The following is a 27,519-nucleotide window of genomic DNA, read 5'->3' as shown; positions in this document are numbered from 1 at the left end:
TAAATGAAAAGGTTACTTAAATCAGCTATACACAATTTGGACCTGTGGTTCTTTTATCGATTGATTTTTTAAAATCTAGATAAAAGTATGCTAATATACAGGAACTAAGCTGCAGTTTTGTCTGTTTAATGAAAACTTCTGTCCTGTCTGACATTAGGTCTTGATCTATTCCCTATAGTTTTCGCAAAGTCATAGGTAGCTGTAAATGGAGTAGATCTACCTTTTCAAGTCTGGGCATGCAGGGTACTCAGAAAATCCGATATGGTCTTCAATCACTCAAGAGTATTTACTCTGAAAACACACTGTGTTTTCTTTCATGAAAGAAATCTTAATTTTTTTATGAAAATGATAGTATTAAAAAACACAAAGCAGGACATGGACTATTGATCTCTATTACTAGCTTTAGGACTGGCGTGGGAATCTGTCCTACCCCAGAAAATGAAATGATACTAGTTGAAATGATACTCATTTTACTGAAATGATACTAGTTTTACTTGAAGTGATGCTTGTTTTATTGCTTGCTCTTTAAGGGACCCTTTACCTCTTCCACCAGAAGCAAACAAGGCTCAAGGTCTGAGGCTGCCTCTCTCTGTCCTTGGGTTAAAAGAAACCACTGACAATGAGCATTTAAAAAATATTTACCTTTCCAAATAAATCAAAGGGATGTATGGTGGGGATAATTTGATAATTTATTAAGGAGCCTTAATTTTAAAAGTCATATTTAATTAATACTTTCTGTAAAAAATTTCTATCATTTTTGTGAAATAGAAAATTAAGATACTCTGATAAGACCATGTAATTAGAGAAAGTCTGTAAAGAATTGAAAGATTGTTATTAAGATAAATTAACAGATATGTTAGAGAAAAGTGTTACCAAAAGTAGCAATATTTTTTAAACTATAAGGAAGATCTAGGTATAGGAATTCTTCAAATGCTTAATAAGGTGATGTGCAAAATGAAAAAGATGTTAATTATTACTAAATATTAAACAACTAAATATAAATTTCAAATAAGTGACAATTATTGGTGTATTTTAAATTTTAAAATAAAGTGGAAAAACTCATATTATTAGTATTACTTTAAGAAAAAGCGAAACTTAAAATAATATTATAATCATCCATACACAATTTTAAAAATTAATATTTTATGTGTCAGCCTCATAAAAATTTTGAAATAATTTTTTTAAGTGCAAATGACTTACTCTGATTTAAAAATGTGCTATTATCAAATAGAGTATTGATTGAATTGCAAAATTAAGATTTAATAGGATTTAGAAATTACAATATATTTATGAAACAGCTTCTGTTTTCATCATCTACTCTCTTTTTTTCTCTACACTTCTGCTTTGTTAATCTCTTTCTGTTAACTTCTTGTTCAACATGTGCCAGAGTCTAAATTAGCCTCATTTAAAATACCATTTTTTTAGAGCATCCATAGGAAGTATGTATGAAATAAGCTTTCTCATAAATATTTTGTGATGAATAAACTTTCTCTTCAAATGGTAGTAATGGTTGGACAGTCTTAGTTTGTGAATAATGAATAAAATGTAGCTTTTATACTGTATTGGTAAGGAAAAAAAAATTCTTTAAGGAAATAACAATGGTCATCTGAGCTTGTAATCTAGGATAATGTTTATATTTTAACAGTGATCAGGTATGTAATATGTGCTATACAGTGTACCAAGCTACTTGCATGTACATGATCATTTAATGTTCACAAGCAACCTCATGAAGGAGATATTATTTAAATCCTTTAAATGAGAAGGCTGAGAAATACAGTGGTTAAACATTTGCCCAGGTTGCATTGTACTGAGATCTGAATCCAAGAAATCTGATTAGAGTGCTTCTTTTTAATGTATTCTTCTACAAATACAAAGTAATTAAAGTACATATTACAGTTCTCTATTATTTAGACAAATGGCATTATGGAACTAAATGTTATTTTTCAGGTGAAAGATGTTTATAGCTCTTTGATTACCATTTAGAGCTTTCTGATATTTGAGATGATCTTGAACTTGGAATAGGAGATTATTCTGGCGTCTACTGACAATCAGATAGCACTAAGAATAAATAGCAACAAGCTTTTCTCTGTCTTTGAATATCCTCTTGTTTAGAAATTGTGCTAATTTTAAACATTGTTCTGGTTATTTTTCTTGACACCCAAAGAAGCAATGATTCTATAGGCATCAATAATAATGGTTTCTACTCTTTAAAATATACTCCTTACCTCAGCACTCAGATTTAACTGTTGAGAGAAATTTTAAACATGTTTGTAGGACAAATGTCCAGGGGATACAAATAATTAAAAACTGCTTCTTTTTAAGTCCAAAGACACTGTTAATGCAAACAAAGCTTTATTTCTAAATATTATGCAAACCTTAAAATCTTAGCCTTCTTTTCTCGTGTTCATTTATTGTTCAAATACTTACTATTTCCTGGGATTTTTAGACAAATAATTTCACTCATGTAGCTATGGCTGCTATCCCCAACTCCTTTCTATCAGAAGTAAGTTGTTTTTGTTGTGTTCAGGGAAAAAATTGGTCCCTGGCTAGGTAAGTCTGATGGAAGAAAATCATCCGACCCAGAAAACTTACCTCACTTTTTTCTGCAATGCATTTTATACTTAAAAGTAAATTGCTATAATGGTGGTAATAAGTTTAGCCACTTGCAGAATGTGGTCAGAAAGAGATGTGAAATTCAGGAGAGATTTTATTTTATTTTTTGAATGCTAGTGTTATGTAGTTTCAAACTAGCTTTCTGATTAAGAAAAGAAATTCCCCTCCGAATCATAAAACAAAATGTCTATTAACAAACACCCCATAGGATTGATTTTTGCAATCCCTGTGTTTTTGTGGCAGTAAGAGATAAAAAATTAATGTTCTTGGCTTTCTTTTATTGTTGTTTATTGTAAAGACTGATGCTGCACATGCATGGTATTTTTACTATCCCAATATCTCAGACTATCCATGAAGAAGTGAGTTTATTATAAAACTTATATATCTTCTTCTAACTAAATTGGAGAGAGGAGATGTAGTCATCTCGTGCATTTTATTGCTATTGTAGTCTCATGTGATCACTCAATATGGAATGTAGTGCACATGAGGACTTCATATAATTTCTTCCAAATTTATTCAATTTGTCTTTGCTCTGGAATTCACATTGCCATGGCTATTATTCTTAAATATCTTTACCTCATTTTATTCCCAATCCATCTCTAGTTTTATTTCCTTTGCAATCTCCTCATAAAATGAAATCAAAACAAACAGCTATATAAGAACCTCACTTGCAGTTGTTTTTTCTTTGAAATAAATGAGTTGTTTCACTGTCAATTTTGAGGCTATCTCTAATAGAAGAGTTACAATCATCTGAATGATTGGGGTGCTGTAATTGTATCTGTTATTTGCTTTACTTTATCAAGAGCCAAATGGAGTTAGAGTCTGAGAGTACAAGTCTTTGTTTCTAATATTTACTAGCATCTTAAAATCAATTCCTAGAATTTCATAACATGTCTGTAAGGAAATTACATTCTCTCCAAATATAAACAGGTCACACTAAGTCTGTATTTTAGAATGTAAGAGCTGGAAGTGCTCTTAGAGCTTATCTACCTCAAACTGTTTATTTCAAAGTTAGGAAAGTGGAGGCCATAGACATGTGTGCTGTGACTTGCTCAAGGGCCCTTAACCGTATGGCATGTCCAAATAATCAGCCTAGCGTTGTCGACTCCCAGTCCAGAACATGTGGCTGTTAACATATGGCTGCCTTCACTAGAATTTCAACATGTAATAATATGTGCACACTCATGTCCTAGATGTATATAGATATGCTTTGTGCTTCTCTATTTCTGTAAAGGTGCACCTGTTAGTACAAGTTCAAAGCAAGTGGTTAAATTGAAGGATGGGAATGCATGGAATTTAACCAATATTTTTAAGATACAAAAGCAAAGGCACACATGACAGTAAAAGTTATTTTAAGCCATGAAAGTCATCATGAGTCCATGTTCTGTGAACAACAAATTCGAACAAGCTTCCAGGCAAAGAAAGTATATCCCAGGGAAATTCTAGTGAGTTGAAAAGCTTGAGCTAGAAATGAACAAAATACAATATTTGCAGGGAAAAGTTGGTCCAAATTCATCTTTGATGAAAATATTTGAATTACGTGTTTTATTCCTGCAAACTAATCATCAAAATAATTCATAATGTGGTGCTGAACAATGAATGTAAAATGAGAATCAATTATTTATGTGAACTATAAGAATCACTGATTAGAAAATATAAGGATGTTTACCTTTGATTCTTTGTCTTTTCTCAAGAGACATCTGCTTAAATAATTCATTCAACCTAGTACTACCTTTTACTCTTACCTGAGAATATGTTGTACTGCCTGAAATACCATAATATTGCTTTTTTTCTAATTTAAAAATATATTTTAAATATACATTTAAGCTGCATTTTGCATCTTTCTCCCTATATCTATCATCATAGTAACAACTTCTTTGCAAAGCACTTTTCATTTGAGAATGTTAAACAGTAACAGTGCTAGGAGTGGTAATGTATATACCAACAAAGGTGTCTTGAGGAGCTTCAAATGGATCATTTTTCTCTAAGTGACATAAAAAGAATTTTAAACATGTCTACAAGTTAGCAGACCAAGTACTCAATATGGTATGTATTTCAGGATGTCTGCAATTATCAAGTATCTGTCATGTGTACTAAACCTGAAGATAACTAAAATTTTGCCTTGCAAGGTTTTGGTTTTTTGTTTTGTATTCAAGATGCTCAAAGCTGTTAAATGACCCTTCTCCACAGGGCAGGATGATTTTGCAGATTAATTGTTTGTGGTGTTATTATTTAGAGATGAGATGGGAAGTTCCTTGCCCAATTCCTGCTTCCTCAGGGTCCCAAGTAGTTATTGTTTCCTCTAGACACAAAAATTCTGAAGATCTGCCGCACTCTGTCACTTTGCATGTCCTTCAGAGGAAGGGAGGGGCGGCTCTTTTTCACTTTGTGATTGTTCCCCTGGCTCAGATGGTGGGATGGGCCGGGACAAGCTGTGTGTCCGAGAGCTTGCTTACTTAAACAAGGAAGCTCCCTCCAGCTATTCAAATTCGCTCTCTCTCCGCATTCCTAAATGCATCTTCAATTCTTGTAAAACATTACCCAATTGTTTAAAAAGCTGTAAACAATTATTTTTCCAAAACCTAAGAATGATGTCCTTTAGACGTTATAGATTATTTTTTGAGAAAACAGCTAATCCTGTAAAACTCTTGGTAGGGGGCAACACATAGTTCAGAACATCTCCTGTTTTATTTTTTAAAAACTAAATTATATTTGACATATTTATTATTTTTGAAGTATCTAAGAATAAATCAAAATATATCGTTTTCTGATGAGATCCCTCATCCTTCATCCTGTCAAAGCCCTTGAAACCTGGCACAAGTAAAATATTTCTCTTTATAATAGTTATCTGAAAGATTCAAAGCAGTGTTTGATTTTTTTCTTTCTTTCTATTTAATTTAACAAACTTTTTTTTAAAAAAAGAAACCTCAAACTTGTGTTGAACTCATGATGTGACAGGCACTATGCTAGTTGCTAAAAATATGAATATGAAAAAAAACCCTGGACTCCAGAGATTTTTGATGCAACAGAAGAATGTTTATTACACTAATAATATTAGTAGATATAAAATAAGAAATTATCGATCTATGGAATAAATGCAAGTACATAGTAGGCACAGAAGCATCCCAGAGGAGAGAGAGGCAAATGGTGGTGGAGTCAGGAAAGCCGAAGACTTCCAGAGCAGGCCATGTCTGAACAGGTTTGTGACAGGTGGATAATAATTCCCCAGGTAGGAAGAGATAATGGGGTAGGAGTGAGGTCTGGTAATCCAGGCAGAAAGATGGTGTTAGGGATTGGTTAGTGTTCCCCAAAATTCACTTGTTGAAATCTGACTCCCAGTACCTCAGAATGTGACCTGATTTGGAATAGGTTTTTTACCAAGTTAAAATGAAGTCATTAGGGAGGCCCCAAATCAATATGATTGGTGTTCTTATAAAAAGGGCAGATATGGAGACAGACTGGCACACAGGGAGAACGCCATGTGAACATCAAGGCAGAGATCAGAATGATGGATCTACAAGCCAAGCAACACCAAAGGTAGCCAGCAAACTACCAGAAGCTTACAGAGAGGCGTGAAACAGATTCTTCTTCACGGCCTTCAGAAGGAACCGACCCTGCTGACCCCTTGATCTCAGACTTCCAGCCTCCAGAACTGAGAGACGATAACTTTCTTTTATTTAGGCTACTCAGCTTTTGGTACTTTGTTACAGCAGCCCCAGCAAACTAATAGAGATGCGCAAAGTCTTGGAGGTAGGGAGAAAAAAAAATATATGAGTTATTTGAGGAACTACTGGTAGTTGTGAATGCTGGCCTCATAAAAGCATGAGATGGAAAATGAGGACATATGGGTACAGCAGTGGTTTGCAGAGGGCCATGCTCAGGAGTTGGACTTTATCAAGAAGAAAATTGGGAGTCAGTCAAGAATCTTAATAGAATGATATTGCTATATTTTTGTTTAAAAAGATCATCCCAGCAGCAATGTGAATACTGTTTGGGGGAAGAGAGAGCAGGAGGAGGAGATGTTGTAAGCAGGAAGACTCCTTGGCCATACTCATCAGAGTCTTGTGGTGTGGGGGCAATTTAAAGGTATCTGCAGGGGAAACCGCAGATGATAGCAAAGAGTATGTCCTACATAGCCCCATATAGCAAGTGAAACCATTATGAAATTAATTCATATTTGTCCTCCACAATAACTAAAATCAAAGAATAAGGAAAATGCTGCCTGAGTCTTAGAAAAGTTCAGTATTTCTTTCCTCCAAATTACAATCATTATACTCCATGGAAAATGCTTACTAGATAGGAATTTTTCTTGACTTGTTAGGAATAGACTTCACATAATAAGGTACATTTTGCTAATCGCAGGCTCCCTTACGTACTAATGGATTAACCGCCAAAGGGCTAACCACTGTCTTTCACTGGCTCTTATTAAGTAGCCTGCAGTGCAGATAAACATTTTCACTAAATTTGACATGCAGTCTAGTTGAACCAGACTACAGGAAATAGTAGGTTGAAAAGCCAAAGTCTTAGAAGTGAAAATTACAAAGCTGAGAACACTTTGATCCAGTTGGTCTATTCAGTATCAACTTGGTGTTTGACAATATTATAAAGGAGCATGACTGAAAACAAAACAACTCTAAAAATACATTTCTGAGTGTTCTTGACAAATTATTACTTTTAGCATAGCTGCTTAAATATCTCTTTGCAATTTTTTTTGTTGTTGTTGTTGGCATAGGCTTAGTATATATGGCAGTATATTGACATTTTCATTTGTAGGGTCCCTGAACATCTGTGCAGAGTCTTACTGCTAATAAATTTTTTTGTCCTATAGTCATTTCTTGCTTATATAGATAAGCATACATATATAAAACATATTTTAATATATTTATTTATTGTTTCTTATGTATACAATACATGTGTGTTGTTGGAAAATAGAATAATTTAATCAGGCTTCCCTCGCCTCAGTGCTGGTTGGGGGTGGTTCAGTAAACAAATTGTGGGGGGGGGGGCGGAGTTGGTGCATATGTGGGGTGCCACCACCTTGGCTGCTGTCTACTGCCTCAGGCAGCCACCACACGAGCAGCCATGCTTTCCAACCTATGGCTTCCAAGGACCTGTTTGTTGGTTACCTAGCTCATAGACCTGCTTGTGGAGGGTATGGTGACCCAGCCTGGCATGTGAGGGGTCTGATGGCCCAGCCTGGTGTGTTTACGGTTTGTGACCCAGTCTGTGAACGGTCTTGAGGGGTCTGTAAGCTCCAGGCCCAGCCCTAGCTCTATGATTGGCCCAGTTGGTGCAGGATTACCCGAAGGTAAAAGAGCCCAACAACGGGCGTTGTCATGTATCTTTACAATTGACATCACGAACAGGATTAAGAGAGCTGCAGTTGGTGCTGTGAGCAAGATTCCAACATTAGCCTAGCTTTACAACTGGCGACATCGTCAGGATGCCAACAAGAGCTGTAGCGCCATACATGTGTATACAAGGAATCTTCAAAAAGTTCATGGGAAGATTCAAATTACCTTTTTATTTCATTTTTCCTTGAGCTTTCTGAAGTATCCTCATCTACATATAATCATTTCTTCTATATTTTCCAGAAGACAACTCCCCTCCCAGCCCACCAATGGCTTCTCTAGCTGGCAACAAAAGAGACCCGATTATCATGACTGTGCAGATAGAAAAGATTTCTGAGGAATTAACTATGAAGAAGTGTATAATACAAATATAAAATCTGTGTAGAAGTTACAGGGCTAAACTGCACCGCCTGTTCAGGATATTTTTCCTCCAAAGCACTTTCAGAAGTGAAATAGAGGTGTGTCTGGAGGACAACCATGGTTGCAGGATAAAATATATATTAACAATTTCCAGCAATTACTGAATCCTTATCACATACCAGACACTTTACCAAGTACTTTGTGTGTTTTACTTTATTTAATTCTCATAAAAACTCTATACAGGATTATGATTATTATCCTTATTTCACATGGGGAAATAGAATCTTAGAAAGATTAAGCAAATTACCTAGTAAGTTCAGTAAATGGTGAAGCTGGTTTTCCATTGGAAGAAACAACCATCAGGCAAAACAATATAAAGTACTTGCAGGAGATGGGGTGTGTGCTTGTGTGCGTACATGATGTGTGTGTGTGTGTGCGTGAGAGAGAGAGAGAGAGAGAGAGAGAGAGGTGAGTATGCACTGGGAGACTCACATATCACACACTGAAGGAAACTGAGGGAGGACAGAGCAAGATTCTTTCATCATCCTTAAGGAGCATGTGTTGGTGGGATACATCCCTGGAATGGGAGTAATATGCTTTACTTTGTATTTGAGGAAATGCGTCTGTATTTAGTTAGCCCACTCAAATGAATTGTCATTTGAAAAGTAAGGTTATTTGTAGTCAGAAATTTGTATTGCAAGATCTTTCCCCTTTTCTTCATTCTCACTATTCCCACAGCAGCAAACGCATGTCGCCTGCAACTCTATACAAGACCACAAACCAAATGACTCAATTCTCAAAAGGCCTAGTGAGGATCTCCCTCATTAACTGAAAAAGAATGACCACATTAAAATGAAGCAGACTCGGGAACATTTTATGGACTTACAGAATGTACCTAATTATGTACCTGGAGGCCCAGCTAGTACGTATGGATTGTGTCATGTATAAATTTGGTTGGCAACTTCTGCTTGCTGGGGTTGAGTGATCCAGAGAGAAAAGACTGTATAGCTTCAGGAAGACCTTGTTTCCAACAAGCCTCAGGGTTTTGCAAATGGATAGGCTCCTGATTGCAAAATCCCTCCCCACAAACAGACATATTTTGGCAGTTTAACACCTCTAGGTTTCAGATTACTTTTCTCCCAACTTCAAATATTCCAGTCTCAGTAAAACTTGTACTTCTTTATTTTGGTCTCTTTTTATCCAGATGGAAACTTTTACTTGACAAGATTCAACTTATATAAACAAATGCAAAATATTAAACTTTGAAATAAAGACCAGAAATACATTTAGTCTTTAGACTCTCTGTGACCTTGGGAACTGTCTGGCAGTTGGCAGCAGTCCCTTCAAAGGACGATGCTGTCGACCTCAGCCAGTGACTTTCTAAGAACTCAAATGGTCACAGAGCTCATCAATGGGAAAGGGACGCCTTAGTTTCAACACTTTGTTTTCAGTTCTCTCACACCTGCTACTGGATCCAGGGAGGAGGTTTGAAAACACAGAGAGATACAGTGGGAGAGATCTTAGGTCAGGGCTACAAAAACAAGCACTATTTGTTTGTTTTGTAACAACAAAAAATGGCCACTTCCTCTCTGAAGACTGGTGATAAGCATTCCTGAAGGCCTATGCTGGGCTCTTAATGAAATTAATCTTTCTATCTTAAGTCACAAAAAGAGCCTACAGTCTTCATTGTTAACACAGAAGTTCACACCCTATTTCCTCAAAACCACCCCTTCTTTTTCATAAGCCTCCTTCCTTTTCCTTCCGGCCTTAGCAAACCCGAGAAGGGTGAAGACACAAAAACAACACACCCCAGCACACGCGTGCACACACGTACACCTCGCCCCTCACAGCCATGCCAGCATTTTCCGAGACTAGCATTTCAGCTTGCTAATGGGCTGTCTAAAACAAGGCAGAGAAATGTAAAATCAATATGTGCATTTCTTCCTCTCCCCCATGTCATTAGTGTAAGAATACACTTGAGTCTGCTGATGTGAGAAAAAGTAATTTCAATCCTATGGAGATACTCCATTCAAGTATTTACTTATTACAACAAATATTTATTAAGTGTAGCATTCTTGTTCACTTTGTATTAGGGAAATGGCAATTCAGCTTTGTAACATGTATAAATAAATCAGTACAAATCTGCTAATTCTCAGAAGAAAGATCGCCCTTTTAAGATGTAGATTAGAATACGGGGTTTAAGTGTTTCTGTGACAATACGGATACACTTGGGATTTGCTTATTACAGTAATCTTCCTAAAAGACAATTTAGGAGGTAAGTGAAGCTTTCTAGGGCAGCATTAATTCCCCTGGGAAGGAATAGACAATAACTCTCATGCTTTCTAATAGAAATTTTGTGATTTAAATCTATTTCGTGAGTTTAAGTTTGACTTATAATTCACTAAGAGAGCACAGATACTGGAAGAAACAATTCTATCATTGATTCTAACAGCATGTCAAAGAAGAAAAAGGCCAGTTTTGAGCTACTGTAAGTCATTCTTGTCACCATTTTCCCACAAAGTTGAGTCATTTTTTTTTCCTAAGACAACTATCATTCATGAAGATAACACTGCCAGTACCAGATTTTGTCTAGCATGTATAGAGAAAGCATGCAGCTTTGCAGTATTTGAAATGTGTCTTGTTCAAATTAAGATGTGCTGCAAGTATAAAATGCACATTTAGATTTCAAAAACTTAGTACAAAAAATTTACAATATCTTTTATGTAATTTTTTATACTGATTACACGTTGAATGACAATATTTTGGATATATTGGGTTAAATAAAATGTATTATTAAAATTAATTTTTCCTGTTTCATTCTACTTTTTAAAAATCTGGCTGCTGAAAGTTTAAAATTACACAAGTGACTCATATTCTATTTCTATTAGGACAGTGCTCTTCTGGTAATTCATTTTATTCTTCACATCACATGACCAGCCATGAGGTTATATTTTGAAAAAGAGGATTTTAAAATTTTCTCTTTCCAAAAAATACAACTTTAAATTCATGAGTAAAATATTCAATGCCACCTTTCCCCCTATAAAATACCAAGCAGTTATTCATAGTGAAAAAGTTAAATTTAATAATTTGTCTTTTTACATGTCTTTAACATTTCTCCATTATATGTGTATGTCTTTGTTTTCAATAAGACTAATGGTAACTCTGTATTGTCAGATTAAGGTTTTGCTCAAAAATACTATATCATCTTATTGCTACTAACCCAGCTGCTTTTCACCATCGCCCCACTCTTCTAATTTCAGATTCTTGGATATTCTTTCAACCCTAAGAGTTTGTATTTTTAAAACAGTTTTTGAATATTAACTCTATAGGGAACAGCCTACTGTGCCCCAAAAAGCACATAAACAGTTATGTCTGTCATCCATTATGTGCTTTCTTTATGCTTGATTCTCAGCTAATGCTTTTAAAGAAGTAGAATGAGAGTCTCGATTCCTACTTAAAGAAACTAATTTTGCAATTAAAGAAACAAAAATGACTTGCCCCAAACACAAGTGAAATAATATATGGTAGAGAGATTTCACATTAAAATCGACATTTTGACTTCTCTACATTATCCATCTGGCTCATACAATTACTTAGTCTAAGTAATGGTTAGTGCCCCTTTCAACCCCCAGCTTTGATTATCAGATTCTTGACCTAATAACTTAGCAGTCTTCCTTAAAGGATGTACTATCAAGGTAAAATTGGGTTCATTATCCTTCATAATATTTTTGAAAAAGAATAAGCTGATAAATGTTCCTTTCACCCACTAGTGGTAGGAAATATTTAGGTGGTAATTCAAATAAGCATGATGAAAAATCATTTATTATCTGGATGAACTTTTCATGATAATAAAATTAACTCATGTTTTAGCAGATCTTATTTCTACCACTAGTATGAAATGCTTTTTTTGGTAAATAAATACTGGTATGGGATTATTAATAATGTTACCCATTCATTTACGGTATCTACCAAGCAGAAAAGGGATAATCTGTGTAGTAATAACATTGTTATGTTATTGCTCACTTGCTCATCAAGAACTGAGAGTAGTAAGATGCCATCATGGAAAAATAAAAAGCCAATTTTTTACATATATTACTAGATACCAAAAAAATCTGTTTGTCATATAAAATTCCCTATCGAGAACTTTGCTCTTATTAGACATCCCCCCCAAAAGCAATATATTAGTGGTTTGGGGTATTGGGTCCTTCTAAACACAAGTGAATATGAGAAAAAGTAATTTCAATCCTATGAAAATACTCCATTCAATGGAATTCTCTCCTGCAAATAAAAAACTTACAGGAGAGGAAGGAAGGACAATAGTGATATATATAAATGAACATGTTATTACAAGAAAATAGAAAAATATTTATTACCTTAACTGAATAATAACAAGAATTATCAGATCAATATGATGTCACTTTTAAAAAATTGATAAATTATTCTTTTCACCATGCTGATTGGAATATTTTAAACAATCTAGTGTGTAATTAGAAAGCACATGTTAGAAATTCCTACCATTAAACAACAGATACACATTGTACTGATAATTCAAAGCTGGATCCAAGTAAATGTTATGAATAGAGACAATGACATTCTAGGCAGATGAGAACAGTTGTCTGAGACAGAGGCCATGAGCAGATCAGGTATGAAGAAATTGAACGCTAGTTTGTGACTTGACAGCTCCTCATCAATCAAGGGCTGATAAAGAAATTCACAACCAGTCTTTATCGATCTCTCCCTATACACTGAACAGCACTCTAGACTGAGTGAGTGATACAGTAAAAAAAAACATAGTCCCTACTTTCAAGAAGTATTCAGTAAGTCTGGGGATTCAAGTCATAATCAGACAATGAACACTACTTGATAATATGTAATTAAGTCCTGTCAGATTTTAGCAAAGTTTAGGGAAAGTTCTGTTACTGGGAAAGTTCCATGAGTGAAACAGAACTTTAGCAGGATTGTGGTGCTTGCATATGGTAGAAGTGGTACAAATACAGGAAAATTTAAGAAAAAATTCCTTTTCACTAGGCATTTCAACATTTTATGCTTCTTTTTAAGAATATGACAAATTATGCAATAGTATTCTGAACTGTTTTGCCATCTGTGGAAAGGAAATAATACTCTACTTTCTTATTTTTCCCTACAACTCCTTACAATATAGAATGTTGACAAGGTAACCTATTTTGAAGACACTCAGGCCTGAGGACAGAGTGACTTGACCAAGATTACTCAGTTGCTTCTAGATGTCATACAGAAAATAAATTGATAGCTACTACCCTACCTAGATTGTACAATCTACAGATTAATCATGTGTAGGATTCCAGCAAGGTCTAGCCTCAGAAATACTTTGGTGGGATATGGCAAAAACTTTTATGCTGACATTAAAAATATATTTTAAAAGTCGGATTGTTGTTGAATATCCTCCTACTTATTTTATAGTTCAGTATTGTTTTTATTTTAAATTATATAGATGAGCAGGGTTGGAGGGGGGCACCATGATCTTTTTAGAGTGGAAGACCTCTTAAAATCTTCACCTGGCCTTGATATTTGAAGTCTATTTTGGTCTTTACATTGAAAACCACCTTTACATTTTCATTAGAAAAATCTCAAACTAACTTTGCATTGTTTATAATTCAAATAAATGTTTGTGCGCTTGTATCAGGCTTAGCTTCTCTGGGCCTTCTCCAAGTGTATTGCTCTTTCCTGATGACCACCTGCACTTCATTCCCCCGCACAAGGCATGGGTGAAGACAAACTGAGCATGAGGATGGAGGGGACCAGGCAACAGCCACAGCTGAGTGTTTTGCAGCCTTACCTCTGGATTTTGCTCTTCTTGTAACATCTTAAAAGGAGCAGAACTTCTTGGGAGTCCGTGGAAAAAGGTCACCCACAGATCCCCATCAAAAACCCACACACCTACCATGTTACAGAGCACTGCAATGAATCGGGATCACCAAGATTAAAGGAGCGATAGATTTATTCTAATTCTTGCAAAAGATCATATTACCAAAGTGTACATTTAATGGGCACACCATTATGGAAGAGTTGCCACACTAGTTAAAGGAGATGGAATTTAATTATCCATTCATTTGAATGCTATGTTACAATCAGTTAAAGGGATGACATTTATTTGTATCTTCAATGCATTCAAAATGCTGGTAGGACATTTGGCTTAGGCAGAATGAGAAACAGCATTAGATATTCAAAATCCGTGCCTCTGGCATTCTTTGGAATGGATCCTCTAACATTAATAACACAAAATAAAATGAAGTCTGAGTATAAGCATCAATATTTCTTTTATTTATTTCTTTTTCTTTTTTCTTTTTTGGCTTTCTTCCAAGAATGAGATATCTTGTTTATTTTTATTTTGTTTTATTTATTTATTTTAACATTTACTTAATACATTTTTGTGGGTGCAGTGTGTTATTTCAATACATGCATATACTGCACAATGATTCACTTAGGGTAGATAGTAGTTTTATACATGTTAGTCCACCACTTCTCTTCCTTCCCACTCCCCCACTCCCCCTCCCTTCAGGACTCTGATAACCATTTATTCTTCTCTCTACTTCTATTACTTCTATGAAAACCACTTTTTTTTTTTCAATTTCACGTATGAGTGAGATCATGCTGTATTTGTCTTTCTGTGCCTGACTTACTTCACTTAACATAATGGTTTCCAGTTCCAACCATGTTGCTCCAAATGATAGTATATCATTTTTTTATATATACAGCTGAATAGTATTCCATTGTTTGTATATACCACAGTTTTTTAATCCATTCATCTGTTGATGGGCATTTGGGTTATTTCTGTCTCTTGGTTATTGTGAGTAGTGCTGCAATGAACATGGGAGTGCAGGTGCATCTCTGATATATTGATTTCATTTCCTTTGGGTATGTACCCAGTAGTGGGATAGATGGGTCATAATGTAGATCCATTTTTGATTCTCTGAGGAACTTCCATACTGTTTTTCACAATGGCTGAATCAATTTACATTCCCACCAAAAACAGGAGGGTTCCCTTTTCTCCACATCTTCACCAGCATTTGTTATTTTCTGCTTCTTGATAATAGCCATTCTAACTGGGGTGACAGAATATACCACTGTGGTTTTTTATTTTTTATTTTTTTTATTTTTATTTTTTTAAATTTTATTTTGTCGATATACATTGTGGCTGATTATTGCTCCCCATCACCAAAACCTCCCTCCCTTCTCCCTCCCCCCCCTCAACAATGTCCTTTCTGTTTGCTTGTCGTATCAACTTCAAATAATTGTAGTTGTTATATCTTCTTCCCCCCCCCCCGGTTTGTGTGTGTGTGTGTGTGTGTGTGTGTGTGTGTGTGTGTGTGTGTGTGTGTGGTTTTAATTTGCATTTCTCTAATGCTTAGTGATGTTGAGCATTTTTTCATGTGCTTGTTGGTCATTTTGTACATCTTCTTTTGAGAGATTTCTGGTCCTTTGCCTAATTTTAAATTGGGTTATTTGTATTTTTGCTGTTCAGTAGTTTGAGTTACTTTTATATTCAGGATATTAGCCCCTTGTCTGTCCATCAGTATTCCTTTAATCAACTATGGTGATGTGTATGTTTGACTAAAGTAAAATCATTATGCAATGAAATTTTGCATTTTAATAGCTTGTGATGAGGGAGGTTTACTCTCTAGGTACTGAGTCAGTTCTATCTTGATATTGAGTGAAGTCACCCTTTGATAAATGATTCTGCTAATCACAGTGCCAAGCCTCCAGTGCATGCTAAGTGGATGTGAATTGATGAGGATGATACAACTATAATTTGTCAGTGCCACAAGGAGAATGACAAGCCAGAGCTTTATAATTAGGAAAGATGTAAAACCATATATTTACCAGACTCATCTAGGAATTTCAACTTAGATTGGGCATGTTCTTTGGACCACACTTGCAAAAGATAACAAATGCAATTTATTTCTGTCTTGGCTTTTTATTTACTTATGACACACAATTGCCTTCCATAAAAATCTGGGGGAAGAGTGGCCCCATGGTAGCGATGTGACTGCCAGTATTGTTAGAGATAATAATTGTGTTCTCTGCTCTACCCTGTAGTATTACTTAATTGAATGATGAAATCATGAGGACAGCAGCAGAATTCCCCCATCAACCTGCTACAGGCAGGCTCTTCATAATTTGTTTATGTTGTATGTTTTATTAGAAACACACTGAGGAAATAGGTTTCTGCCTGAATTATGAACTTGATTTCTCTGTTGAAAGTTCATGAATATTAGTCATTGAATGAAGATTTCATTGTGTGTTTTTGTATTCATTGCTCTCCAAAGTGGTTGTTATACCTTGAATATGCCAGCTGCCTCTTGGGATCACTTCACAAAATGAGAGGTTTTTTTTCTCTCAAAGGATAGTATTTTTCTCAATAAAGTGAAAGTCAAGCACTATTTTTTCCTCTCATTATTTGATAAGATTAAATATTGTGAAGAAAAAAATTTCCTTTCAAATTATTTCTTTCACATAAATGGCACTTAGTTCAAAGACTTTTGCATTGTTCTTCCAAACAGTGACAAGTAGCACAAAGGAATCTGACTTGAGTTTAATGGATGGCTGTATTAGTCCATTTTGTGTTGCTATAAGAGAATAACTGAGACTGAGTAATTTATAAAGAAAAGAGGTTTATTCGGCTTACGATTCTGGGCCAGCTGCATCTGGCGTGGGCCTCAGGCTGCTTCTACTCACAGCAGAAAGCAGCAGGGGTCTGGCAGGTACAAGCAGATCACATAGTGAGAGGAAGCAAGAGAGAGAGGGAGGAGGTGCCAGGGTCTTTTAAACAACCAGCTCTTGTGGGAACTAATAGAGCAAGAACTCACTCATTAATCCCCCCTCCTAGGGAGAGCATTAATCCATTCATGAGGAATCTGCCCCCATGATTCAAACAACTTCCAGCACTGCCACATTGGGGATCAGATTTCCACATGAGTTTTGGCGGGGACAACCCATCCAAACTCTATCAGATGGTAACAGATGGTAAACATTGCATAGCATGTAGAATCCTCTTCATCAATGATACAAAGGAACTTCATATCAATAAAAGACTGCAAATAGAATCTGTAATTCCTACAGATTCTTTATGTTTAATTTTTACTTGTGCAAATAGGAAGTGGATATCTTGTTGAGAAGAAATGTGAATCATACTGAATATGGGCAACAATAATTGTGTCTAAACAAGAGTTCTCATTTCCTCCCACTGCAATGAGATGTAGCTGTGAATCCTAACTTGGGAGTAGCTGATATTGAAATCTATATACATTTCAGGATAAATGAGAATCATGATTTGAAGAAATGAGCACACCTCTGGTTAAAGTACAGAGGATAAAGAGATGTGGCAGTTAAGTCTCAGATGACGTTGCTGAGACTATGAGCTTAGGAGATTTCAGTAGGAAGAAGACCAGGGACTAGCTCAAGTATGACTGATGAGTGAGAATGAGATTATTTCTAAAACTGTCGGATTTATGTTGGAAGCTTTCATACTCTGCATAAATTCATAGCTGACTGATGGAAAGTTCTAAAATCACAGGGTAAAAATATAATCTTAAGAGCCTAACTACCTAATACAATTGGAAACTAAATCAGGGTATATAGCAAAGCTACCCAATGAGAACCTGGTCAATGGAAGATGAAGAAAAGTGAGCTACTTAGGAATTTGATTCAATGAAAATGAAGGCCTGCTTCACAGGACAAAATCTTCACCAGATTTATGTATTAAGAAATTATTCGAACTTCCAAACCTTGTGTTCCAAAGATCAATTAAACTGTGAAAAGAGAATGCATGTGATTTGGAAAGCCATTTTGCTTTGTCCTCCAGAAAGAGGGGGGAAAATCCTGCTTCATGGTAGCATTTGGAACCAGAAAAGTGGTATCTGACAACTGATAGGAGCCCATACACATGGATTCACTTCTCCAACATCCAAGCAATTACTTGCACTTCCTTCCATTTAGCAGATAAGAATGGGTTGTTTGGAAATCTTGTTTTCTGAAAGACAGGGTTACCTATGGTTGAACCACATAATCTAACTAGGAGGTGATTGCTTCCCCTTCTGCCTCCACAGGGACACACTGTGTGAATGTGTCCCCCCTTCATCATTATTGGGTTCTATCCCTTACCAGGAGCTGGGACTAATCCTGTCCATATGGAGTTAACTATGTCTTTTTTTTTTTTTTTGTCTTTAAGGATACAAGTTTTGTAGATCTCTTTTGTGAAGATATACTTTTTGATTTTGGAAATGACAAAAAGAATAAAAAATCCTCATGTTTCAGTTAGGCTAAATGTGCAAGTATTTGTTGAGATATCAGATATCAAGGGGAGCATTATTAGATATAGTAATAGATTTCTCAAGACCTCCTACCCAATCAGTGATATTTCCCGGGGCGGGGGGTTGGGCGGGGAATTCTTAGCTAGAGCGAGCAAGGGCTCTGTTGGAGCTCCCTGCATAGGAATGCAGCCAAGAAAGCCTCTAAAATCAGCTGGATTATTTCATATGGTAAAACCTAGAGAATTCCTCTCACTCCATTTGATTAAGAAAACCCTAAATCAATGGAAGAGCACTTAAATGCAGAAAGATAATTATCATCCTCACAGTTATGAAAGGTAACGTTTAGTGTGAATTTTTTATGTATGGAGTACTGTACTAAACACTTTATTTTTATGTCTCAACACCTTAATAAGGCAGGTACTAATATCCACCATTTTTCAGATGAGAAGATTGAGTCTCAGAAAGGTTAAAAACTTGCCTAAAATGAAACAACTACTAAATACCAGAGCCAGATTTCCAACTCAAGACTGTTTCCTGAGTCTGAGTTCTCGACAAATTTTATACTTTAACTCTTTTAGAAACTGTAAAGATAGAGATTTCATTTCACAACATTCAAACAGTGTCTGAATGCCTAAAAAACTACAAATAATTAAAATAATTACAGTTATTAATTTTATACTTGCTCTTTCCTAGACCCATTGTTTGGTATTCCCGTTCTTAATGGGTTTTACCATCCATATTTTATGATATAACTCAGTCTTTCTGAGTCCTATTGCTTATCCAAAGTCACATCACTAATAAATTGGAAGATTCAGATTTGGAACCCAAGATTGCCTAACTCCAAAGTCCTTCATTCTACTGAAAGGCTATTTTGCAAACAGCCATCTAGAAAAAAAAAATTGCTTTATTTGTAACAAACAAATGGTTAATAGCTTTTGTATATGAAAATCAAATAGCAATAGTAAGTGCTGAAGATAGAAAAATGTAGAGAATACATAAAATATAAAAACAGGACAGTAAGCAAAGAAAAAGAATTCAAATAGTCAATAAAGAAGTTTATAAAAAGATCAAAAGAAATGCAAAACACAAATCAGTTATGGGATAACACATTTGAACAAAATAATTGGCCCAGAGTTTAATTTTATTTTAAAAAAATATCCAGTGACAGCAAACATGTGAGAAAACAAGTATTCATATATAGTACCCATGGAAAGGTAAATTGATGCAACCTTTTTATGAGAAGAATTTGAACTGAAGCCCTAAAAGCAGATATTAACTGGTAATTTTACTAGTAGGAATTTATCTTAGATTTAACAAAGATTTGATAAAATTTTAATTGTGGCATCTTTTAGAATAGTGCAAAATCAGAAGCAAGACTAATGTCTAGCAACAGGAATTGATTAGTTAGGCTTCATTTATGAAATGGAATACTGTGCAGATTTTACTGCAATAGTTCAAATGTATATGGTTTAATAGAAAATGTAGGCACAATATAATAAAGAGAAAATAAAGATACTTAAACAGTATGTACACCAGTGCCACACTTAGTTTAGTTTTTGTTAAAATGGAAAATTTTATTAAGATAGAAAATGGTTTATATTTAAATAGAAAATGTGCATAGAAAATTCTGAAGATATAGTCACTAAAATATTAATAATTATTTTTTTGAGTACTTATTTCTAGATAATTTCATTTTTCTGCATCTCTGAATTTCTAATCAAGAATGTTTAATTAATGTTCTAATTCTGAATTGAGAATGTTTAATTAAAAATAACTAAAGTAGGAACGAGTCTAGTATACACATACATGTGCATACACAGAGAAAATCCCAAGTTTGGTAAGAAATACAAAATTGCTGCAAGATTTCCCCAGATGGGAAAAAATTCTTTTGGATTTCCAAGCATTTAATAAAAGATACCAACATCAAGATGAAATACGTCCCACTGGCAACAGCAAAGTGGCTCAGGTCCTCTTATTTTCACTATTGGTCCTGCTCATGCACCCAGAAGTACAGACTGGCTGAGCATTATTCACCAACAGCATTGCTCACCAACTGTGGGTTGCTTTTGTCTAACCAACTAGTAATTCTTGCATTGGAAATCTAAAATAATTTTATATTTATTCCCAAAGTGAATTTTTTTTAACTTTAGGAAAGCAATATTACTGGTTAAAGAGAAAGTCTATTTGATGCAACTTTATTGATTATATCCTCATGTGGGCAATCATGATTATATACTGTAATTGTAAATTGTTTTGTTTGATAGTTTCAGAATGCTTTTTCACAGTAAATCAGATTTTAATCAATATTCTTATAGGGGAACAGGAGGATAAAATGTTAATGTTCAGGCTTTTAAAAAAATATATATATGCACAAAATGGCAACTAAACTGAAGGTACAATTTTTGTTCTCCGATTCCTCAGCTGTCAAAACTCAACATTTATTTATGTGTTCTACCATCTATCATCTATTTTTTTTTACCTATTACTTATTTATCATATGTATAATATTTATTGAGTATCAGGAATAGGGAAAAAAAAAGAACATATATACTACCTTAACAACTGAATATACAATTACATACAAAATATTGTTTTGAAGTTTTACTTTGTGAACTAGAATACAAGTTTCTTACAGTTAAAGAATATAACGAATGTTCTTCCAAAAGAGTCTGAAATTTTTCCCTCTCTAAAAAAACTTAATAAAATTAAAAAATATATATCTTTGCTATTGATTTACAATGTTAAATTAGTGTCAATTCATTTTGTCTTGGAAATACATGTTTATTTGGAAATACATGTTTTTCTATCATTCTTCCTGCCTTTCCTTATTTTCTGATAATTATTTCATAAATACAAAACAGACTTCTGAGGAAGAATGTTCTAAGGAATTCTTAGCTTTAATCAAAAATTATTCTTCCTTTAAAAAAACTAAGTAAAATACAAAAATAGAAGAATGACATCAGGAAGAAGACTTGTCCTTAATAATGATGAAAATGTCTGTCATGTAATTACTCTTAACACAAGGCCAGAGAATCTGCTACTAACCTCAGCCTTCTAACCCATCATTTCTTTCATCCTATCTATTTAGGTAATTTAGGTACAAAAACAATTGGTCTTAAACGGTCTCACGTCTACGATGTTATGTCTCATTCAGTACAATAATAAAACTGAAGCTGGTTTTGCACAGTCAACTATCTGCTTGAGTTGGAGGCTTCCTGCATCTCATAAATGATTTGTTCCTCTCGTGACATTTATTGTTAGAGACATACCCTCTTTTCACCGTTGCTGAAAAGTGCTGTGTCGGCAGGCAGTGTTTGGGGAGTGCAGACTGTGCTTTCCTCTCTGGCTGAAAACAGACAGAGGAAAGGAGCACGTCTTCCTGCAGCCAGCACGGCCCTCCTGGTAGGCCGCTCTCTGCAGCTGCGTGGCTGGCCACCTGGGCCGGCGGCCGCTTCAATAGCTGGATATCCTGTTCTGCTTTTCTGCTGCTGAGCTGTCCAGGATGACCGCCTGGGAAGTGAATTGTGACTTTCCAGGGTTTTAAGCTTGCCAAGATTAGTTAGGAAAACACAGTTTGGGGTTATACAAATTCCAAATCTTCTGGCACTCTTGTTGCCTGAAATTTGAGAGAGGAAAAAGTGTTTGTGGGAGTTGTGAGCTTAAGTGTGTGCTAAAGCAAGAGTTTCTGCTGCAAATATATAAATTATCAGAATATATTTTTTCTATGCAAGTCAAGACATCCTATGGACATGGTTTTTCAATGTACAATTAAAATGTGCAAGCTGTCTCGGTGCCTCGTGGAGTAATGTGGAAATTGTCCCCAAGGCAGGACTGCAAAATAAAGGTTGAGTGTGGGTGAAAAGGCGCCTTTCTGAGTTGGTTGACTATCTAACGAATTCAAATTGCAGAGGAATATTCTTAATTTGAAATCATCTTGATGCTCCAGAAAACAAAACAAACAAACAAACAAACAAACAAAAACCAATGGCAACAGCAACAACAAAAACTACTTATTGAGGAGAAAGTTTGTTTGTGTGCCTCCTTGCTGGCAATCCTGGTATTTCACACACGGGTTCTACTGAGGAATAAATTTATGAGACAATCAGTCTGAGAAGACCCTGAGGCCTCACAACATCAAAAAGTCTGCCTCAGTCTCACTCAAAATGGATAAACTCATGAATCTGTTATGTCAGGAGATCAAATCTGGCCAAATTCTCTCCTCTTTGTTTTGAGTATACACAGTCCTGTTTGTAGCTACCTCTTATTCAACTCTAAAATCTTAATATTTTCATTTGATTTCAAATCATGTTTTGAAGTACTGAGATATCTCATTAAAATGTCTAAAATTTTTTGCAACAAATTTTTATTTTTCTTCTTCTTCTTCTTTTTTTTTTTTTTTGTTTTTTTGGTTTAGGGAGTATCATTAATGTCTTGAAACAATAGTATCTGCTCATTCATATACCCAAAAGCTATGCCCCAAAAGAGAATGAAACCATTATGTCTACCATGAAGATGTTTGCTTACACAACTGACTTGGATCTGTTTGGAAAAAAATGAGGGTATCATTTTATCAAAAAGTTAAGTCATTGATGTCAGTTGTCAGATCTTACAATGATCAGAATATTTAGCATTGCACACAGCTTTAAAATTTTAAAATTATTTGCATAAGCATCTTGAGACTGAGAGAAAGTGTATCACCAAGTTAAAAAGCAAACAAACATATAATTCCTTTTAATACCCTGACCCCATCCCCCAGCCATACATTATAATTCTGTGCCAAGCAATTACAAGGAGACGCTCTAGGAGGATATTTATGGGAGGATTTTCTTCTCCTTCTGGATCACCACTTCACTTTTTGCTGTGCCAAATCAGAACCAGAATGACTAATAAGCTGAGAGGTACATAAAAATCAAATTCATCAAGGAACCAAGAATTTCTAAAGGCTGGTATTAATTTGGGAGTCTGCATTTTTACATGTGAATTATATAAGCATATCTTCATTGAAACATTACAGGTCACTTTGCCAGTCCCAGTTTTAGAATATAAAAACTAAAATTAAGATAGAGAACAAAGCATTTAACCTTTCACAGACTCAACGAGGAACAATAATTATTTGCTACCACCAAACTTCATAAACTTAATTCCAGGACTGGAATATAGGCTTCCAATGTTCTTTACACTAAACTTACCCATTATAATATGTAAGGCTAAAATATCAAAGTATTTTTTAAAGTATTTTTATTTTCACAGTATTTTAAAATATTTTAACTTGAAAATTAACTGAGATTGTAATATACAGGCATCAAAAATTAATTTTCAGGTCTACCTCTACATGTATATTTTGAAAAATTAATTGTATAATGTAAACTTCTAAGAGACTCTTGCCAAGTATGAATTTTTATATACTATCATTCAAACTATGTGTAGGATTTACTCAAACCTCTGTTTGAATGTGAGGAACAGTTTCCTAAATGTTTCTGTACACACAAACACACACGTGCACACGTATACATATCAGAAATATATTTCTTAGATTATTTCTATATGGTGGTACTTTAATACATTCATGGAAAGATTTGTATTATCTTTTAATTCTATTTTTCCATGAACGTTTTGAAGTACCGTTGTATTAAACTGTCCATTCTACTACTATTCTATTAAGTTTCTGTGATTGTAGTAACTTTTAAATAAGCATATCTTTCCTCTTTAAGTAAGAAAGTTCCAAAAGTCAGAGTGTGGATGCTCAAAGAAGTCAAGTTAAAAAAAAAAAAAAGTTAAAAAGTATCATTATATCATTATCCATATTTTTGATTTTATGCACAGGTGTGGGTTTCCTTCCTCTGTTGTTAGTAGGGCTGTATCTTCTGTTTTCAGTGAAAGCAAAACAAGGAGCAGATTGGGAGGTTTATTTATGGTAAAGCTGCATGTTAGCATTTAATCTTCAGTTCGGATAAGGGAGTACATGTGTGTATGCTGTGTGCATGTGCGTGTTTCACTTTTTCTACCAATATAGTTGACCATGAATTTAAATGTTTTCCAGTGAGAATTTTGATTTTTTAATTATAACAGTCTTTCTTTGATTTAAGGTTTTTTGATGAAGAGAATTAGGTTGAGAATAGCCACACTAACAAAGATGATATTTGCTCAACATTAATATGGTGTGAGTAATATGTCTTCTTGTCTTGGAAACCTAATTCCTAACATACTATCCAATAGACCAGACTGAGTGTCCTTTGATCATTGTGCTTCACTCATTTCTTTCATTTATTCAACAAATCTTCATTGTCTGACAAAAGACTAAATCAAATTATTAAATAAATTGATTAGAGTAACAGGAAAAAGAGTTTGTGAATATTTTTATATTTATTAATTTATTGGCTTATCCTCAATTGATATCATTAGGTTTAAAAAAGCAAGGACTGTTAGGGTTGGTTATGGACGATATCTATATTTTGGGAGCACTAATATTATCTCATTTTGGTATATTCAGGGATGTGAATTATTTCACATGGACCAGAATCTTCTACTATTTAGCAAACATTGTGCAGATTCTATGATGAGGTAGGAAAAGATGTATATAGTTCTAAGAAAATATGAAAAGATTAGACAAACTTTCAGTATAAACATAAAATGTATAAATATAAAATGTAAATATAAAGTGTGATAAGGCAAAATTTCAGTAAGGTGATTTTTTGAGGAATAATATTTTTAAAGTATTTTTTGTATTTTTAAATTTATATATTTCATATATGAAGGCATATGGCATATTTTACATATGTGCTTTCTATTTCATATCATATATCATAAAATTTTTAACACAAACACATTGACTGTATTGTTATAGCATGATTTTCAAAGGATCCAAGTAAATGTTTTCATAGATGTATTTTTTTCATTTTTGCATTTTATGTAATCAAGTTTGAAATCAGGGTTTACATTTCAGTTATAATTTACATGTGTGTATATATATACACACACACACTATATACAGATAGACTGGAAAAGTGACTAACATATAGTAAATTCTCAATAAAAGTTAGCTAAAACTTTAAAGTAATGACAAAAGATATTAACAAATGCATTTTATGAAAGACACTCTTTCAATGCAAAAATAAAATATTTTAAATGAAAATGAAGACTTCATTATCGGGAAATTAGCTGAAAATTTCACCTTATCGTGTACATTTTGTTGTTGTATTGACACATATAATAGTATTTTATATGATATAGAAGTACAAGAAATAGAACTAAAAGCTCAACATGGAATATTGGACATGGTTCAAGGATCCCAGATGTGAAGAAGAATCTGCCAAATGCAGGCAAAAGATGTAATTGTGTGGATGATTTATGAATGTATCTCTGAAACAGTTGAGAAGAATTTGAGATTGTGTTTACCTATTTCTTATAAAGTATGTCCAAATAACTGCCTTTGCTATTTACTATTTAGTAAATACAAGGGAACTTCAAAAAGTTTGTGGAAAAATGGATTTGAAAGAGAATATGTATCTTTCCTTGAACTTTTTTGAAGACCCCTCATAGTAAATTTTAATAAATTGACAAATACCAGTTGCTTCAATGCATAACTTATTTTTATAATTTTATTTTATTCACATTTTTTACGTGTTCGGTAATTTTAATTGATTTGAATAATTTATCAGTAAAAAACATCAATTAAGTAGTGCATAGGCATATACACATTGTGTATATCTTTTAATATGATTCAGTAAAATTCACTGAGCAGACTAATATAAACCACAACCAATAGAGAAAAGTCTTTCTTTTTCCTATCAAGAAAATAATCCACATTGTAGAAAGTGCAGAAGTAGCTTGATTAACAGCTCTGTTGGGAATAAACCTTTTTTTAAGCAAGACAAGCTGGGTTTACTCAGAGTTGGGATTATTTTCTTCATGTTTAGTCACTGCTTACAACTGAGGTGCAGGGGGTGGGGGAAGAAGAGGTGGAGGAGGAAGAAAAGAAGGGGGACAGGTAGCAGTGCCACATATGAGTTGAAGAACTCAATAACTCTTTAAGTACCCAGTAAATGTTAGCTATCATATTCTATTTTGGGTTTTTAAAAATGTTTTTACTTTCTATCTTATAAGTAATAACTTATCTGCCCCCAAATGGTACCATTTGGTACCAAAAGATGCCATTGGAAGGCATCTTCTTCATTAACAGAAAAATCGTGGTAACGGTATTTGCTAGTTAATGAAACTACTGAAGATTCACAGGGATTTTATAGACCATTTCCCTAATAATGCAAAGCAACAAATGTCTAAGTCATTAAAGTAGCTTTAAAATTTACCAGTAGATAATCATCTTAAATGTTTCCTTTTGAGGCATTACACGAGCTTGTTTTCTAAAACTATACATGCTAAAGTTTCTTCTAAAGAGCTTACAATTGTGAAGAAATCTGTGGAAATACTGAAGCAAAGAAAAAACTAATAAAGCAGTTGAACATAGATAAAGTTTGTTGAAAATATATTATCTACATCTAATAACCTTTATATTAGCTTGCTAGGGCTGCTATAACAAAATACCATAGACTGGGTGGCTCAAACAACAGAAATTGCTGGAAGTCCAAGAGCAGGGTGTCCAGCAGTTTTGGTTTCTTCTGAGGTCTCGCACCTTGGCTTGCAGATAACCACCTTACTGCTGTGTCCTCAAGTGGTCTTTCCTCCGTGCACACGCATCCCTGGTGTCTCTTCATGTTCCAAATTTCTTCTTCTATAAGGACACCAGTCAAATTGGACTAGGGCCCACACTAACTGTCTCTTTTTTTAATTCATCACTTCTTTAAAGGTCCTATCTCTAAACACAATCACATTCTAAGTTACTGGGGGTTAGGGCTCCAACATACGAATTTAGAGGGGTGGGGAGACACTATTCAGCCCTTAACAACCTT

The 27,519-nt window shown here is 34.5% G+C and overlaps 1 pseudogene; it reads right to left on the bottom strand.

Annotated features, from left to right (window-relative positions):
* LOC134379131 (ATP synthase F(0) complex subunit C1, mitochondrial-like) overlaps positions 1 to 23,806 on the bottom strand; it is a 179,731-nt pseudogene extending 155,925 nt beyond the window's left edge.
* Between the last annotated feature and the right edge of the window lie 3,713 nt (positions 23,807 to 27,519).

Source organism: Cynocephalus volans, chromosome 5, assembly GCF_027409185.1.
Source record: "Cynocephalus volans isolate mCynVol1 chromosome 5, mCynVol1.pri, whole genome shotgun sequence".
NCBI classification, from domain to species: Eukaryota; Metazoa; Chordata; class Mammalia; order Dermoptera; family Cynocephalidae; genus Cynocephalus; species Cynocephalus volans.
The sequence above is the reverse complement of the archived record's forward strand: the minus strand, read 5'-3'. Positions and strand labels throughout refer to the sequence as shown.